This window comes from Suncus etruscus, chromosome 19 (assembly GCF_024139225.1).
Source record: "Suncus etruscus isolate mSunEtr1 chromosome 19, mSunEtr1.pri.cur, whole genome shotgun sequence".
In the NCBI taxonomy this organism is placed as follows: domain Eukaryota; kingdom Metazoa; phylum Chordata; class Mammalia; order Eulipotyphla; family Soricidae; genus Suncus; species Suncus etruscus.
Window position 1 is genome coordinate 10,840,785 of NC_064866.1, and position 20,280 is coordinate 10,861,064.

The window sequence follows — 20,280 nt, forward strand, 5'->3', positions numbered from 1 at the left end:
CACAACAGATACTGGCATATATCACAACAACTAGTGCTGGAATGGATGCAGGGAGAAAGGGACATTTATTCACTGCTAGCAGGAATGAGACTGGTCCAGCCTTTTTAGAAAACAGCAATTCCATTCCTAGGAATTATACATAGGAGCCCCAAAACACAATCCAGAAAAGGCCTCTGCATCTTTATGTTCATGAGAGCACTATTCACGATAGCCAGAACCAGAAAACAACCAATGGGTCCAAGAACAGAAGAGTGGATAAAAAAAACAGTGGTACATCTACACAATGGAATACTACAAAGCTGTTAGAAAAGATGAAGTCATGAAATTTGCTTATACATAGACAGATATGAAAATTTTATGTTGAACAAAATGAATCAAAGGGAAGATGGACATAGAGTGACCTTACTTTTTTGTGGGATATATGGAAAAATAGTATGGTAATATTAAAAGAAATAGAGAAGCCAGAGCGATAGCACAGCAGTAGGATGTTTGTCTGGGATAGACCCTGGCATCTCATATGGTTTCCTGGGCCTGCCAGGAGCAATTTCTGAGCACAGAGCCAGGAGTAACTCCTGAGAGCCACTGGATTGGCCCACCCCCCAAATAAAAAGCAATAGAGATAAGGTTCAGGAAGATCAGTCCCTGGTACAAAGCTTCCCACAAACAGCAGAATGCAATTAAGGCAGAGAACGACCACTATGACAATGATAGTTGGAAATGATCACTCTGGGCAAGAATTGGGTGCTGAAAGAAGATGAAATGATAGGGAAATGTCTTTCACTAACAATATCACAAAGCACAGTGTTTAAAATGGGGTGGGGGACAGAGACTGGCACATATCACAAAGAACAAGAACAACCACTGCTGGCATGGATGTGGGGAGAAAGGAACTCTCATTCACTGCTGGTAGGAATGCTGTCTAGTCCAGCCTTTCTGGAAAAACAACATAAATATTCCTTAAAAACAACAACAACAACTGGGCATTGAGTTCCCATATAATTTAGTAATACCACTCCTAGGGATATACCCTAAGACCACAAAAACACAATACAATAAATTCAAAGGTTGGAGGACAGTAATTCAGGCAAGCAACTTCCTTTAAAAATCTGGGGTGGCCATACTAATATCAGATAATGCATGCTTTAAGCTTAAAAATCTTATAAGAGGGGTCTGAGTGGTGGCGCAGGTAGTAGGGTGTTTGCCTTACACATGCTAAACTAGGATAGACCATGGTTCGATTCCCCGGCATTCCATATGGTTCCCCAAGCCAGGGGCGATTTCTGAGAGCATATCCGGGAGTAACTTCTGAGTGTCACCTGGTGTAAACCAAAAACTAAAAAAAAAAAATCTTATAAGAGAAAGAGATAGACATTTCTTAGTAATCAAGGGATTACAATAGGAAGAAAGCATACTCCTAAACATATGCACCCAACGAGGGGCCAGCAAAATACTTAAAACTATTGCTGATAGATTTGAAGAAAGTCATCAATAACAACTCAATAATAGTGTAAGACTTCAACACTACACTGTTACCCTTTGATAAAACCTAATAAGACTCTGAAGAAAGAAATGGAATAGAGTGGCTTAGTGTGTATATATATATATTATGCATATATACACCATATATAGTATAGTGAATATATATATAGTATATGTACCTCTATATATGTATGTCTAGAGCTCTCCATCCCCCAAAAGCTGAATACACATTCTTCTCCAATGCACATGGGACATTCTCCAAGATAAACCACAAAACATACATCCATAAAATCAAGAGAATAGAAATTGTATCAACAACAACAAAAGGGCCCGGAGAGATAGCACAGTGGTGTTTGCCTTGCAAGCAGCCGATCCAGGACCAAAGGTGGTTGGTTCGAATCCCGGTGTCCCATATGGTCCCCCGTGCCTGCCAGGAGCTATTTCTGAGCAGCCAGGAGTAACCCCTGAGCACCGCCGGGTGTGGCCCAAAAACCAAAAAAAAAAAAACCAACAAAAAAGAAATTGTATCACTACCTTCTCAGATCACCATGCACTGAAATTATAAATGTATTACAGACACAGAGAAAAAAAATCTGGAAATTAAGTAGGTTAAAGATACATCAAAAAGGAAATCAAAAGAGTCCTGGAAACACATGAGAATGAAAACACAAATTATTAGAATTATGGAACTAGCAAAAGAAATATTAAGAGGAATATTTATAGCTTTGCAGGCATTCATCAGGAAGGAAGAGACTATGTAAATAACTTAATGGCATAGCTTAAGAAATAAGAAATCATCAACAAAATGAACCAAAAAATAGGCAGACAAAAGGAAATAACAAAACTCAGAACAGAGGGCCCGGAGAGATAGCACAGCGGCGTTTGCCTTGCAAGCAGCCAATCCAGGACCAAAGGTGGTTGGTTCGAATCCCGGTGTCCCATATGGTCTCCCCGTGCCTGCCAGGAGCTATTTCTGAGCAGACAGCCAGGAGTAACCCCTGAGCACCGCCGGGTGTGGCCCAAAAACCAAAAAAAAAAAAAAAAGGGCCCGGAGAGATAGCACAGTGGCGTTTGCCTTGCAAGCAGCCGATCCAGGACCAAAGGTGGTTGGTTCGAATCCCAGTGTTCCATATGGTCCCCCGTGCCTGCCAGGAGCTATTTCTGAGCAGACAGCCAGGAGTGACCCCTGAGCACCGCCGGGTGTGACCCAAAAACAAAAACAAAACAAAACAAAAAAAATCAGAACAGAAAGAAATTAATGAACTGGAAACTCCTCCCCCAAATCCAAAAGATCAGTGTAAGCGAGAGTTGTTTATTTGAAAAATATAAACAATATTGATAAGCCACTAGCCAGTCCCACAAAGTAAGAAAGAAAAACTTCATAAACCAAATTAGAATTAGAAAGGGGAAGATTACTACAGATATTGCAGAAATTCAGAGTAATCAGAGATTAAGAAACTTTATGCCAGAAAACAAGGGAATCTAGAAGAAATGGATAAATTCTTGGACTCTTATAACCTCCCAAAGTTGAAATGATCTGAAATATCTGAACAGATCTATCACTATTGAGGAAATTGAAATGTTAACCAAAATGCTTTCCAAAAACTAAAGCTCAGGCCCAGATGGATTCACTAAATGAATTCTTTCAAACATCTAAAAAGAACTAGCTACCAATATTTTGCAGGCTCTTCCAGGAAATTAAAGGAACAGAAACACTCCCAAATAGTTTTTATCAAGCTAATACCACCCTGGTACCAAAATCTGACAGAGATGCCTCAAAAAAAGAGAACTACAGGCCAGTATCCTTGATGAACACAGATGTAAAGATCCTCAACAAGCTACTAGCATATAGGATCCAATGGCTCATCAAGTGGGACATATACCATTGTTACACTTCTCCCAATACCATATGCTAATCTCACCTGGAGGATCACCTGGAATGGGTGGCTGTGGGTATCCTGAAGAGAGGATAACAGGGTTGCCTTGGAGGAAGGGAAGGAAAGAGGATAGGTAGCCAAGATGGATGCAGAGGAACAGGAAAGAGGCTACTTAGCTTAGAAGTCATGTGGGAAATGCACATGGTGATTAGGGCCTTGTAATAAAGTTGGATATATCCTGAAGCTACAACTGACTGCCTGTGAAATAATTTCTTTGCTACCTACAGACCAGCCAGCCATAGGAATTGCAGGCACTGGGCTAAGTTGAGAAAGGCCTCACCACAACACTAGGACTTAATAATAATAATAATAATAATAATAATAATAATAATAATAATAAATAATTAATACAACACACTGTGACCAAATAATTAATAATGAATATAACACACCATGACCTGAATGAATGTCGGGATGGTTTAACATAGAGATGAGGATTAGGGGTCAGAGCAATATAGGGCAGCAGTAGGGCATTTGCCTTGCATGTAGCTGACCCAGAACAGACCTGAGTTTGATCCCCAGCATCCCATATGGTCCCCCAAGCCAGGAATGATTTCTTTTTCTTTTTTTTTTTTTTTTTTTTGGTTTTTGGGCCACACCCTGTGACGCTCAGGGGTTACTCCTGGCTATGAGCTCAGAAGTTCCTCCTGGCTTCTTGGGGGACCATATGGGACGCCGGGGGATCGAACCGCGGTCCGTCCTAGGCTAGCGCAGGCAAGGCAGGCACCTTACCTCCAGCGCCACCGCCCGGTCCCAGGAATGATTTCTGAGTGCAGAGCCAGGAGTAACCCCTGAGCATCATTGGGTGTGGCCCACAAACAAACAAACAAACAAAAAGGATTAGGAGCACCAGTCCATAGTAGGAAACTACTGAGGGTTCACAAAGAGTTGTGAGTCCAATTAAAGTAGAGAAGGAGCTACTATAAAAATTATAGTTAGCAGACCGAAGAGATAGCATGGAGGTAGGTTTGCCTTGCACGCAGAAGGACAATGGTTCGAACCCTGGCATCCCTGAACCTGCCAGGAGTGGTTTCTGAGCATAGAGCCAGGAGTAACCCCTGAGTCTGCTGAGTGTGACTGAACCCCTCCCACCCCCCTTATAGTTGGAACTGATCATTCTGGACAAGAACTGGGTGCTGAAAGGCATAAAGTGACATGCATGGCATGCCATGAACAATAGTGCAAACCTCACTGTTAATACAGAAAAGAGAGATGAGGGAGGGGAAGGAGAGGAAAAGAGAGAAAGAGAGAGAGAATAAGTGATTCAAGTAAGAGGCAGTGGGGAAGGTTTGAAGGGAGACAAGAAGGCATCAGGGAGGTTGAGAGGAAAACTGGGGACATTGGTAACAAGAAATGCGCACTGGTGAAGGTTTTTGTACATTGTATGACTGTAACTCAATCATGAACAATTTTATCTGTGGGAAAAAAACATATTATTAACAGCTATTAATGATGGTGTTTAAATTAAAAAAAAAGGAAACAAAAAAAGTCTACCCCATAGGCAGGTGAGAGGAGGGTGGGAGGGAAACTAGGAACATTGGTGGTAGGAAATGTGCACTGGTGAAGGGTATTGTGCATTACATGACTGAAACTCAATCATGAATAACTTTATATTGGTGGAGAAAAAAAAAAAACAAACCAACCACTGTATTATAAACAACAAAAAAGTAGAGTTGGTAACTTAAAAAAAAAAAAAAGAATAAACTTACTTCCAAAAAAAAGTTCAAGGTCTAGCCATAAAATAAAGTCACTAAAAAAAAACATTATAGGAGAAAACTCACTGACACTCCATGAATCTCTTGAACACCATAGGGAATGGATTTGCTGACTCCAAACACTGAGGGACCTGCCTAGCACTGCATTACCAGGCCCTACATTGAACCCTCAGCCTGATTTACTGAATGCCTCCGGGAATGGTTCTTGGGTGTCCCAAATTTAGGGAGGTTAGGAGACCCCATAAAATTGAAAAGCAAAAACTGAAAAAATTAAATAAATTTTACTCAACAGTACTTTAAAATGCAATGCTAAAATGCTTGATAAAATATATAGTTCTACATAAAAAAGATTAAATAGATATACTATGAAATGCTATTATATATTCTACATAATGGTGGAATATGCACAACTTGAAAGCTTTTGGCATAGTATTGAATAATGAATTTCTATTTATTATCCTATGTTTCTTTTTTACCCCACACTTCTGCCAAAACCAATTTTCTAGGACAATTTCTTTTTTACATCTTGATTATTTCAACAACCTCATCCCTACCTTTACTCCAGGCCTTCCTCTAACAGCTTCTAAAAAGAGTTTCCATAAATGTTTATTTCTCCCCATTATGTTCAAGTCCTTGGTAATTCAGAGGCATAAGAAACATCATGGGGGGTTCAGCTCCTCTACTAAACTCTGAAAGAAATAGTGACCACCCACTGTTCTCAGGTAATCTGGTTTGGGCTGATACCTCTGGGGCCTTCTCAGAATGGGAAGGGAACAAATTTTCCTTCCTGCATAAACTACAACAGCCTACAGCCTACTATCATACAGGACAGACAAAAATGGCCCAATTCCATAACTTTATCAAATTTGTCAAGCCACCAAATTTGTTTCAGATTTATAAATCCTGAACAATTCAAAATTTTATTGTAGTGTCAGCTCAGTAATATCACAGGAAAGCTGATGGGAAAATTACATAAAAATCTACCAGGCTTCCCCCCCCCCCCCCCACCAATACCGGGCTCAGTAAAGCCTAAACAAGTAATACAGAAAACTCAGCTAGCACCAACCACAGCCTAGTAAATCCTTAGACACTGACTTAGTAACACCATGGAGAGATATAACAATTATATCAAATTGACTCTTGCTTCTCAAAGTTTTGGTAATTTCATTTGACTTTATGTTGTAACTAACAGTATGAAGTAAATATGTTTGTTATTTCAAAGAGGCAAGCTAGGGAATAGGGTAGGAAATTGGGAACATTGATGGAGGGAAGATTACACTGGTGGTGGGATTGGTTGCTTGAACATTTAATGCCTTAAAGGACTGTGTGGTGAAAAAGTTGGTTAATTATAGTGTTATAAAAAATTAAAGCAAAACAAAACAAAACCCATCATTGACATTTGGGGCCACCATCCACACCAGATATGGAGCTGTGTTATACGCATCATCATCCCAAGAGGGAGGCCCACAGTACTGAGAGCAAGATACCCCCACTGACAATGTTAAGCAATTTGTTCAAGACATCATTACCAGGAAAGTGACAATAACATCATGGCCTCAAACTCAGCCTCTTCTCTGAACTTTTACACTCTTCTCAATGTGGAAAGGGAACGGGCTCCAGATCAGACAGTCTTGGTCTATAACTACCTCTGCTATCTCCTAGTTATGTGGCCATGTGCAACTTGATGTATATGAATCTTGTTTTGTTCTCTTTCTAAAATAGATACTTAAAGAAAAAAAAAAAAAACCTCTTCACACTATACACACCTATATTTCAACGTTTTGTAAACACATGTTTGCAAGCAAATACAAAAGCTTTTTATGAAGAATGCATAATCTCTGAAAATTTTGAAAACATTTCTGCTCACAGTACATTTTATTTTTCTTTTATACCTGCTGGTACTCAGGGCTCTGAACTCAGGGATCACTCGGGCAAGACTGAGGGGGCCAAACAGGATGATGGGGACCAAATGCTGCCATGTGCAAGGCAAGCACCCTGTCCACTATGGCCTGGCCCCACCCAATATATTTCCAAATATATAACTACCATACTGTATTAAAATAAATTCACTTTTGAAACATAAAATTTGGAGGCAATAATACAGCAGGTAGGGCAATTTCTATGCATATGTCAGACTCAGGTTCAATCCTTGGTATCCATATGTCCCTTGAATATTGCCAGAAGTGATTCCTCAGTTGAAAGCCAGGATTAAATCCTAAGCATAATGAGGTGTGACCCCAAAATAAACAAATAAAAAACAGATAAAATTCAGTCTTTAGGGGGCAAGAGAGATAGCATGGAGGTAGGGTGTCTGCCTTGCATGAAGAAGGACAGTGGTTTGAATCCCGGCATCCCATATGGTCCCCTGAGCCTGCCAGGAGTGATTTCTGAGTGTAGAGCCAGGAGTAACCACAGAAGACTGCTGGGTATGACCCTCCTCACAAAAAATTCAGTCTTTGGGGTGAATGGTCCAAATGACAGTCTTTTTCTTTTCTTTTCTTTAATCATTTGGCATCCTCAGGCTGGAGGGTCCACAAGAAATTGGGATTGTCTTATGGTATCTAGTAAATCAAAGCTGGAATATGGAGCACTTTGAAGATTGGATGGCATAGATGAGAAGAGTTTTACACTAAACACTGAGCTCTGGAGACTGATTCTTAGTCAACACTCAAAGTATTTTGCATGAAGAGCAAGCACCCTGGGGTTGGAGAAGATGGCTCTGTGACTTGAAATTTTGGGACCTGAATTCTGAACAAGGAGGGACACCATTTTGTAAGGACCACATGGTGTAAGCCACATGTTAGGTCTTCCCAATCTATGGAAACATAGATTCTGCCCCACACTAACTGGCCATACCAGAGCAGATTAGGGAAGGACAAGGGAGCAGTAGGAAGGTAACCCTAGACAAGAGCCAATCATTTTAAAGATCATCAGAAAGCTGGAACCTCCCTATATCCCTTCCTTATATTATCTTCCTCATGACCTTGGGTGGGGCTCATCTCCTTTGGGGGATGGCCCTGGCTGGTCAGGCTGGGGGGTCTTGTTGGCAGACAGATTAAAGTATTATGAAACTTTATTCCAGTTGTGTAGTCTTGTCTTTCTACTCTAGAACCCTACAAAATGTATATGCTAAATTGATAGTCTGCTCTGTTTTCTTCCATTATAAAGGGGTAAAAGAGAGCTCAGCATCAAATCTGGAACAGGTTAGTTGTTTAATAGGTAAAAGTTTAACTACCAAAGTAATCAAAATTATAGATTAGTTCTCAAGATAACTTCACCAGCTAGATTCTTCTCTCTCCAAACTACTCAGATTTCCAGGTACACCCACCTAATCTTCGTAGTATCAAAAACAAGGTTGAAAGAGAAGGAACAAGAGGTTAGGCAATTGGGGATCAATCCTGTATTTTTTGGCCCTATGAGCTGTGTGTCTGTCACCAAGGGTAGTCTCTGAATTATTCATTTCTTGTTCATTACACGGGGATTGTGTTTTCCTTGCCTCTTTCTCAAAGTTATTTGAGTGTTAGATGTGTTATCATAGATGAAAGCCCTTGAAAGCCTATCAAGAAGTATTGATCTGTTTGCTTTTGGAAAGCATATTTGAACCTGTCTTGTGAAGTGTGTGTTCCTGGAGGGGACCCAGCCAGTTTTGCAGGTCAGAGAAATCTCCCTGGAGGAACTGATGTCAGAACTGAGATATGAGGAAGGTAGAAGATTAGTAGATTATGAAGGTTCCAGACTGAAGCAATGGAATGAATGGTGTCAAGGAAGTGTGATACGGAGTCTGAGCTCCTGAATACAGAGGAATGTTTCTGTACTCAAATCTGGAAATGAGAAGGGGAGAGGCAGATGGGTTAGTCCAGGAACACCTGGCAGGTTTGTCAATGAGCTCAAATTCTTATGTCTGCAGAGCTCTAAGAACTTTGGAGTGGAATAAGCAGAGAAATTATGTGGTGGATCCGTGTGATATGGTTCCTCTCCTGGAAGTAGCAGAGGAAATGAAAGGAAGTAAGAATGAAACTGAAGTCTGGAAAGATAGTAGAGGGGGTAAGAAGATTTTGTCTTTGCTCACTGCCAACCCTGGTTGAATCCTTGGCAACACGCATAGATCCCTGAATGCTACCAAGAGTGATCCTTAAGTTAATGAGTTAGGAGTAAGCCTTGAGTACCACCTGGCATGACCCCCAAACAAATCAAAAAACGAAACTGAAACTGAGAGCAGAGTTAAGAAAAATGCTTCGATCAGGTCCAGAAAATGGTGAAAAAAGTGGAAAAAAGGGGGGATTATGCCAATATATTCTTAGGAAACAAAATTGGCAGCACCTTGTGACAAGCAATTAGAGTCACCGAGCAAAAAAAAAAAAAAAAAAAAAAAAGGAAAAATTTGATGATTGATCTGGGGGAAATGTTGTCAGCTTTTATCAGCGGTATAGAGCATTTAATTTAGAAATAAATTGGTAGATTAGCATCAGAATGAGTTGACTATGAAGAAATTGTATTAAATGTGCCTCATTTCCTTTTTTATGGTTATTTTTCCATTATAAAATAATAGATCCTTGCTCTAAAAAACATGGAAAAAAAAAGATAGAAAACTTGGGTAGAGAAAAGTTCTGTTACCCACTAACTTGTTAGTACATTTTCTTGAGAATATCTGTTAGCATGGTTATAGTAATTTTGTTTACTGTGTTTAACATTTGGGTTTTTTCTCTTAAACATGAGAAATAACATTACATTTAAAATTAATTTAAATTTAAATTTTAATTTAAAATTAAAATTATTAAATTATTTACAACAAAATGTTTGTTTACAAGCAAAATGTTTGTAAATCGCTTTAACTAATGATGTAATGATGTGGCTAGAGATATGGTACAGTGGGTAAGGTGCTTGCCATGCACATAAGCTGAACTATCTTTGATTTCCAGTACCACATATGGCCCCCCCAGTCCCAGGAATAGGGGCCACAGGAATGAGCCAAGAGAGAAAGAGCCAAGAGAAAACTCTGAATATAGTAGGGTATTTCTCTCAAGGAAATTAAGTCATGGTAACTTTATTTATTTTTAATTTTGTAATAATTCAAAAAATTAATGTAAATCTCGATTGAATTGGGGATTTATAAACAAATCAGTCTATATGTAGGACAACTCCTTCAAGATTAAGATTCTCCTAACTTCATTAAGATTTAAAAGTGCTACAATGTTAATAGATATGAATATTTAAAGATTTCTTATTACATATTGCCAAACAACTTCCCATAAGGATTACAACAATTTGTACAATGCCATTAGTAATGTAAAAGTATTCATATCACACCATCTTTTCTTGGGTAGAGTATTATTCATTAAAAAACAAGCAAAAATGACAACTTTGCTAATTTTATGAACAAAAATTACATTTTATTTAATATTTATTATTTTATTTATTATTTTATTTAGTATTTAGTTAAAAATATGAATAATATGGACCAAAATAATAGTTCAATGGGTAGGGCATTGATCTTGCATGTGGTTTGATCCCTTGCACCACATATGGTCCCCTAGCCCCCTAGCATGCCAGGAGTGATCATGGAGCATAGAGCCAAGAGTAAGTTCTGAGCATTGCTGGGTGTATTTCCTCCCCCCCCCCCCAAAGAATAATAGATATATGTGGGAGAAAGTTAACAGCTTAGTGAGACAAAAAATTAAAGAGCAAATAACTCCTTGGGGCCAGAGAAATAGTAAAACAGGTAGGGCTCTTGTACATGGTTGACTGAGGTTCAATCCCTGGCTCCCAAGATGGTCCCCCAAGCCCTGTCAAGAGTGAGCCCTGAGCACAGAGCCAGCTGGGTGAGGCCACAAAACAAATTAAAAGAAGCAAATAACTTCCCATTGAGGTCATAGTGGTAGTGGAAATGTTATGCGTGTCTGAAGCCCTAAGTTCAACCATCAGCATTGCCTTTTCTGCCATACCTCTCCTCCGTCTCCAAAGCAATCTCTATATAAACTTCCTTGTATGTCTCTTGCTGAAGATTTATGTTTTTAACTTTAAGTATTGGCAAAATTAGTACTGGATACTATTTATATCAGTCTGCTCTGGTCTTGGAAAACTTTCCTTGTCATTCAACTCTCTAGACCATGAATAAATGAAATTTTATTTATTAGTTTCTTTTCTTTTCCTTGTTTTATATTTGACCATATTCAGTGCTTTCAAGGCCTGCTCCTGGCTTGTTGCTTGGGAATTTCTCCTTGTGGTGCTCAGGGAAACATCTGAGCTAGATGCTAGAGATAAAACTTGGATCTTCTACATGCAAAGCATGTGCTTCAGCCCATTGAATGAAATCTCTGGACTTAACCACTTTGTTATTACTTGAAAAATAGGTCACTTAAAATATTTTGCTATTGGAAACAATACAGGAATGAATATTTTGAATAAAATCTTGGGGTTCCAGGTTAAGGAGGTAGTTCATCAGTGGAGCATTTTAATTTCTTATTTGAGTCTACATCTTGGTGTACTTGTGAAGAATTACATTTTCAACTAGGAGATTATATTAAATTTAGGTCTAGTATAGAGATTATACATTGTGTGTCTTGTATACATCCCACCAAGCTTTGATTCTCAACACCACATATGGTCTCTTGAGTCCCTCTAGGAGTGATTGCTGAGCACAGAACCAGGAATAAATCCTGAGCACCTCTGGGTGTAGCATAGAAAAGAAAAAAATAAAAAAGAAATTGAGGTCTAAAAGATGGTAGAGCTGACTTACAACATGTCAATGTTTATTTTCCTTCCTTTCACCGGTAAATCAATTTTGAGTTCCTAGATATTAGTTTTTGTCAATCTGACACATCGAAAATGTCATTGCCATGTGTTTTCATTCATAAATATTTATAGAGTTTCTACTACATGCCAAGGCCTGTTCTAGATACTTGAGACACTCAAGTGAGCCAAACAAAGCACCTGTCCTTACAGTGCTGACATAAAACACACAGTTTGCCAGAGGATGGATACTGGGAGATGCAGTGGTGACACAAGTTGTAAACCCAGTGTCAGTATAAAGAAAACTGGGAGGTGAACTGATATCTGTCTTGGCTGCTTTGTAGAGGGCTGTTAAGACTGCATGGCAAGTGTGTTCAGAAGGGATTTGGGGGAATGGTTTCTTGGCTTCACTGAGTGGCATTGATTGGGGTGTCTGATGAGTGAAACATTGTCATGTGCTTCTACTCTTGCTGTATGAAAGGTGGGGATCACAAGACTACTTATATTTATGATTCTGTGATAAATTGGAGCAGGATCTCATAAGGTGGAAGATTCCTTAAAAGCAAGAAGGGGGTGTCTAAACCGAGTAACAAACTCCTTTTAGATGTTTGGTTCCTTTTTTTACATGTGCCTGCACTAACTTCAGGAAAAACTTTTTTTTATAAATCAATCTGGACCTGGGAAAGTGGGTTCCTAGAATGGTCAGGGACAAAATTTATGTGATCTGATGAGCAAAGGCAGTGTCTGGAGCCCTGGGAAAATTTAAGGAGCATCATGAAAAATCAATGAATGTAAAGGAATATGGCAAAATGCCACAGATAAGAAAGGTACATACCCCAGAGCAGAAGGAGTCATAGGGTGAAACATAAAATGTGCTTCTAGACTCCACATGCCAGGACTTCTGTGTGTCTTCAGCTGGTATGTTGGGGGCTCTGGGCAGGACAGCTAGCCATAGGCCCCCTGGGCTGACCACTTAGTCCAGGGAACTGAGATCCCCCCATGCCAGACTGGTCTTCATAGCCAGGCCTGGTAAATCAGGCCCTGGGGGTGGGGTGGGGGAGAGAAACTCCTCTTGTATGCATACTGGACCCCATTCAGGAGTTCTTTTCTTACTAGTATTCATTTTCAAAAGCGCAAGGGTGCATTTGCGCCCACACGACATATATATATATATATATATATATATATATATATATATATATATATATATATATATATACTTTTTTTTAACAACACCCATAAATGTTCTTAATTCTCAACTGTTCCTATGAAAAAAAAAGGAATGGCCTAGATTTGAAGGATAACATTCAAATAGGTCTCTAAAATTAGTGTATTTGTAGACGTGACTTCCTATACAGTGGTCCTCTCTGACTGCCAAGCCTAATCCATAAACAATTCATCTATACAATGTATATAGCCCCTCTGATATATTTCCCCTCCCCCACACCAGAGCACCTTCTACTCCCTCATCTCCCAATCCGGATTTGTTATCTTCCCCTTAATTAACCGTCTTTACCCTCAGTTCTTAACTTGTTAGTCACCAAGGCTGACCTCCTGCCCCAACAGATTCTGCCCTTTCACACACACCTACAAAGCTCATTATTACTCCTTAACTCTCTCACCCCCAACCATCAGTACCCCACATTTACCCTTTTTAACTTCAGTACTTCACAGTCCTAATCACAGACCAAAGTTGTGCATTGGATTTAACTACCCCCAACTATTTCAAAAGACATAAAATGGACACATATGTCTTTTGAATATTTTATGTGTATTTTCTTTGACAGCTATAACTCTTTCTAAATATTCTTTTACAGTGACGATTCTACCCACTCTTTATCTTGTCTTCTCTTTGTGAGCTGTTCAATAAGGAATTTTGGTGGAAGAGTCCCTCAGTTTAATGCTTACGATTGAACCATGTCATGGGGATTGTTGGACTTGTTCTTATGGCCCCCATAAGCGCCGATAATGCCATGTGGCATTGTTCCTTGTTTGCATAGGCACATTAAAATGGGAAAATACTATACATACAAATAAGTTCTTATCTAATAGAGATTGGAACACACAAATCTTGTAGTGCAATGGGACCTTACACCCTGAAATTGATATAATGACCTGGCACAGGCCTCAGAAGAATGGGCATCCTCCATTCACCCCTGAACCAGGGAAGCTATCTAAGAAACATCCAAGGTTTTTTATAACAACACCTGGAAGCAATCCTCTACCATGGAAGACTCTACCACTGCTCTGACATCGACCTGCTCAAAAGAGACTTCCCTTAACACTAAGAAGACTTGACAACAACAATGACCTGCTTACAGGACAGGGCTCTCTGCATTGCCCTTTAATGTGAGGTGAAATGAAAGGACACTCTGCACCCTCCTGACTGCAATGTAGGAAATGCAGATTCCAGGATCTTTAATACAGAAGCATGATACCAACAACAGAGACTGTGTGAAAAATAAAAGTGTATTGGCACTACAGACAATGACTTGGATTGGACAAACTAGTTTGCCTGGAGCCTAGAGTTGGTCTTACGCCAGGAAACTTCAGGGGTAGGGTCTCCTTGTATTTAGGTCAAGGCTTTTCCTTTCCATGTCCCTTATATTTTGGTGGGCCTATGCAAACAAGAATTGCCACTGTAACACTGTTTTTACTGTGCTCCTTTGACTCTAATCCTTAAGAAAAACAACCCACTTAAACTTTTGAGGTTAACTTAAACTAATATGCATGTGCATGGAAATGTAAAAAAGTACTTTGCCTTCAATGTTTAAGGAGTTACATAAGTTTTATGGATTTAGATTGCTTTGTGTGCTGCTAAGAAATATTATGTATTACAATCTGGGGACTTGAGGGACAAAGTAATTGTTACATGGGTTCTGTCTTATTTTTCTTAATGTTCTTTGGCTGAAAGTTCAAAGTTAAGATATCAGCAATGGGACTACTGAGAATTCTGTTTATGAGTGATTGTCCTTCCACTGTAACTTTACCATGTCCTCTTTCTTTGCATCTTTGTTCTCATAATTAAAAATAAAAATTTTTAAAAAATGTGCTTCTATGTAGAGTAGATTGTCCTAGGCAAGAAGAAAGGTTCATGGGTCATATATGGTTTTGGAATCTGCAAAGTCATCCGTGTATTTACGTATGTAGAAAGTAGTTTATGTATGCCAATATCTGGTCAAAACTTAGTGAAAAGAACAATAAATGAAAGTAAATAACTCCTACTGATATGAAACTGGCATAGTAGCATGAAACTGACAAGTATGAAGTATGACAAGTATTAAACTGTCATATGACAAGTAGCAGGAAGTATTGGTCAATAAGAATAAAACAACTGTTTATAACTTAAATTAGTGCATGGTGCTAGGAAAGGATATAAAAGGAGCTAGCAAAGTCAAGTAAGAATAGGATAGAGAAAACTGTCTCATTGAGATGGTAGTATTGGTGCAAGAGACCTGAATGATGTCAGGGAGCAAGACCCAAAAAATGTCTGGTAGGGAAAATGCCAGGCACAAATCAAAACAAATGTAGAGGCTCTGAGATGGAAATTCACCTTCAATATTTGGAGAACACGAAGAAGCTTCCTTGCCAAAGGAAAGTGGATGGTGTGAAGTGAGGTGGGAGACAAAGTCTCCAAGTTACTATTCAGGGCTCAGTTGGCCACAGTCATGCATTCTGACTTACTCTAAATAATAAGAGAGCCTAGAGCTGGAGGATGTCACAAATGCTTGAATTATATTTTATGAGAATTAGTTTAGTGATTGCAGGGTGGATAATAGAGAGTAAGTAAGATGGGCAAGGTAGATCCTGAGAGATCAATCAGGAGCCTTTTGCCATGGCCCAGGTTAGAAATAGTGGTCTTAGAGAGATATATAGATATCTATATATCTAGCTCTATAGAATAGTGGTATCTAGAGAGATACATGGAGATAGGACATTTGCTTTGCATGCAGAAGGATGGTGGTTCGAATCCCGGCATTCCATATGGTCCCCTGAGCCTGCCAGGAGCGATTTCTGAGCGTAGAGTCAGGAGTAACCCCTGAGCGCTGCTGGGTGTGACCGAAAAACCAAAAAAGAAAATAAAAAGAAATAGTGGTTCTAACAGTGGGTGACAGTTTCAGAGTAGATGTACTGCAGTTTTATTTAAGAAAAGAGTACCTCTATTATTACATACAGTTGTCCAAATATAGAATTTGTGCCATAAGAGAGGAATGTATATTGGAAGAAGTGAAATGTAGAACAGAAAGCCAGAAATCTATGACACACTCATTAAATCTGGCCCATCACCTAGACTTATAAAGTTTCATCTTAGCACAACATTATTAATTATAACCTATGATTGCTTTTGCAATACAACTGGCTGTAGAGTTGAAAAAGTTGCAACAAAAAATCATATTACCTACAACATCTAAAATATTTCTTGCCTGACCTTCTGTGAAAAGCTTTCGCACTCTGGTCTAAAGGATTTTTCAAGTATTTCCTCCCTCCAGAGTTTTGGTGATGCTATAGACACTTTGATTCTGTCTTTGTCCACTTCAGTTAATAAACTCCTTCTGGGTATAAAGCCTGTTTGCTGCTTCTTGAACCTCTCTATAGCCTAATTACTAGCACTCATCAGTTTCTTTAGAATACTCATTTCAGAGTACAATTGTTTGGGAGTACAGAATTAAGCCTCTTTGTGAAGGGAAGAAAAATAGTGTACTATGGTCCCAAAGGAATCTTTTGACCACATCTAATGAAATAGCTCAGTCTTCACCTAATAAAGTCGTCTTGAAAGTTTTTTAGAAGTGCTGTGTAAGATGAAGGACCCAATGCTTGAAGTTTAAGGATGAAGATCTTCCTTTTGGTAATCTACCCTAAATCTAGAAAACAATTCATCAGTTAGGAGAGGGAGAGCCAGTTCTCTAGGTTCCTACAATACAAATAGTTCAAACATTTGGAAAACTGAAGGAATCCCACACCTGAACAATACATTGCATTTTGTTTTGTTTGTTTTTGGGTCACACCCAACAGCAGCGCTCAGGGGTTACTCCTGACTCTAGGCTCAGAAATCGCTCCTGTTAGGCTGGGGGTGGGAGGGACCATATGGGATGCTGGGATTCAAACCACCGTCCTTCTGCATGCAAGGCATTACCTTCATGTTTTCTCTCCGGCCCACATTGCATTTTTTTAAGCAAATGCAAAGAATGCACAAGATGTAAATCAATTTATCCAATGAAAAATAAGAGTTTTTTTTTTTTTATTTGTCTCAGCCACACAAACCTGGAATTTGCCATGCAAACCATTCTTATTTTATCAGGTGGAGGAAAGGGTACTGGAAGAACATAAGGCTGAGCAAGTGGTAAAACTCTTTCAGGGAGCCCTACAAAAGGAAAAGTGTTTCCTATCTTATAGTAGCTTTAAAATCCTGAAAATAATGTGAGATAATAGGGCAAGGAGTGGGGCGGTCTGTCTCACCTGTGAATTTTTGATCCAGTGACCCAATGTTCATGCTACTGGCTCTCAAAAGTAGGTTTTCCTTTCTTCTTTGCCCCCACTCACAAAAATACCAGATGTATTTCTATTTTGGAAAATTCTACCACTAGGGCTAAGTATGAAGCAAGAAGTTTTAAAAATGGAAGTTCTTGAAGTAATTTTCCAGTCTCCAGGTATTGATATAATTCAAACAAGAAAAATTCCAAAGTCTATTACATTTGAAAGCTTTACTAATAGGCTTTTCTCTTCTAAACATCACATGCGATCACATATAGGAGCATTTCTTTCTTCTCTATTTTGTCTTCTTTTTTGTTTGTTTGTTATTTTTTTGGCCACACCCAGTGACACTCAGGGGTTACTCCTGGCTATGTGCTCAGAAATCGCTCCTGGCTCAGAGGACCGTATGGGACGCCGGGGGGAGCTAACTGCGGTCCGTGTTGGGTCAGCTGCGTGCAAGACAAACGCCCTACCACTGCACCACCGCTCTGGTCCTTGATATAAGTATTTTAATGGTATAGGAAAATCCTAGAATGACACTTACTGTTTGCCTTAGCAATTGCCTTTAACTGGGCAATTACTGCCAATTGCTGCAATTACTGCAAAGCTGTTAGCTTTCTGACATACCCCACAACCGCCACTATGCTTCACTGCTTTTCTACTAATCTCTGCTGATACCTAACTGCCAGTAACTCCAGGTATGCCATTTTTGTGGTTGGTATCTCTGAATTTTCTTTGGAGGCAGGACAAGCCATCAACCTCTGTGCCCCATATTTCCCATTCCTGGAAGCCACACCCACAATCCAAAGTCTCCACTATGTGAAGCCATTAGCTTCATAGACCCTTGAATTCCTGGAACATGCCGTCACATATGCAACTGTGACACAGTTCCATGTTTTTTGAATACTATTTTTACATAGATAATTACTTTATTTAAACATTGTGGTTACAAAATTGTTCATGGTTGAATTTCAGCCATAGAATGTATACCAGCCTTCACCAGTGCACATTTCTTTCCACCAATGCCCCAGTTTTTCTCCCACTCGCCCTACCATGTTTGCTTCTGGGGCAGGCATTTTACTTCTCTCTTTCTCTCTCTCTCTTTTTTCTTTCTTTTCTTTTTTGTGGTTTGCACTCTTAGTAATGAAAGGGTATCATGCACATCACTTTATCCCTTTTTAGCACTCAGTTCTTGTCCAGAGTGATCAGTTCCAACTATCATTGACACAGTGGAATATTCTCTAACTGCAAGCCTGGCTCTTTGTCTCAAGCTTCCTACCATCAACTGGTCCTCCTGGCCTTCATCTCTATTGTCTCTGGATATTAGTACCATGCTGTCTTTTATTTTTCTTATATCACACAAATTAGTGAGATTATTCGATGTCTATCCCTTTCCCTCTGACTCATTTCACTCAGCATAATAATCTCCACATCCATTCATTCATGACTTTATTTTTCCTAATGGCTATGTAGTATTCCATTAGATATACCACAGTTTCCTTAGCCAATCATCTGTTATGATGTACTTAGGTTGTTTCCAGATTCTAGCTATTGTAAATAGTACTGCGATGCACATAGGAATGCAGAGGGCTTCTTTTGCATGGTGTTGGGTTCCTAGAGTATATCCCTAGGAGTGGTATTGCTGGATCATATGGAAGCTCAATTTCTTGTTTTTTTGTTTGTTCATTTGTTTGTTTGTTTGTTGTTGTTTTTTGTGGCACTCAGAGATTACTCCTGGCTCCGTGCTCAGAAATCGCTCCTGGCAGGCTCACGGGACCATGTGGGATGCCAGGAATTGAACCACTATCCTTCCTGATTGGCTGTGTGCAAGGTGAACACCCCACTTCTGTGCTATCTCTTTAGCCCCATCTATTTCTATTTTTCTGAGGAATATCCATATTGTTTTCCAAAAAGGCTGGGATCAGTCTACATTCCCTCCAGCAGTGAATGAGATTCCTTTTTTACCTCCATCTAGGCCAGCACTGATTGTTCTTATTCTTTGAGACATGTGCCAGTCTCTGTACACCTTCATTATTTATTTATTTATTTATTTATTTATTTATTTATTTATTTATTTATTTATTTATTGGTTTTTGGGACACACCCAGTGACACTCAGGGATTATTCCCAGCTATGCACTCAGAAATCACTCCTGGCTTGGGGAACCATATGGGACACCGGGGGATCTAACAGTGGTAAGTAAGGCAAATTGCGCCACAGCTCCGCCCCCACACCTTCATATTCTAATACTGAAATCCCTGTGGGAATATACCAGATTAGATGTTGTTATCATAGAATCCACCTAAATTCAACAAACAAAATCAACAACATAATGTTCAACTAGTAACAAAGAGCTTACTAAACCTTCCAGTGGTCCTCAAACTATATCCCGCGGGCCACATCTTGTATTTGTATCTGTTTTGTTTCTTCATTGCAAAATAAGATATATGCAGTGTGCATAAGAATTCGTTGATAAGTTTTGTTTTTATTATAGTCAGACCCTCCAATGGTCTGAGGGACAGTGAACTGGCCCCCTGTTTAAAAAGTTTGAGGACCCCTGCTTAGACAATGACCCCATTCTGTTTATGACAATTTTCACAAATTTTCTTTTAATGAAGTTTTTTATTCCATTACCATTTAGCAATATTAAGTAAATTATTCATATCTACCAAGAGGCAGGCTTGGGGAAGGATGGGAAACTGGGGACAATGGTAGAAAGAATGTTAACAGGTGGTGGGATTGGTGTTGGAACATTAACTGCTAGAAAAAAATTATACTATAAACAACTTTGAAAACCACTGCATTTAAATACATTTATTTTAGAAAAGAGAAAATATTCAACTTATGAAAATAAGGATTGTAAAAAAGACATCACTATGAAACTTATCGAAATTAAAGTCTACATAATGGGGGTCAGAGAGATAGCACAATGGTAGGCCGTTTGCCTT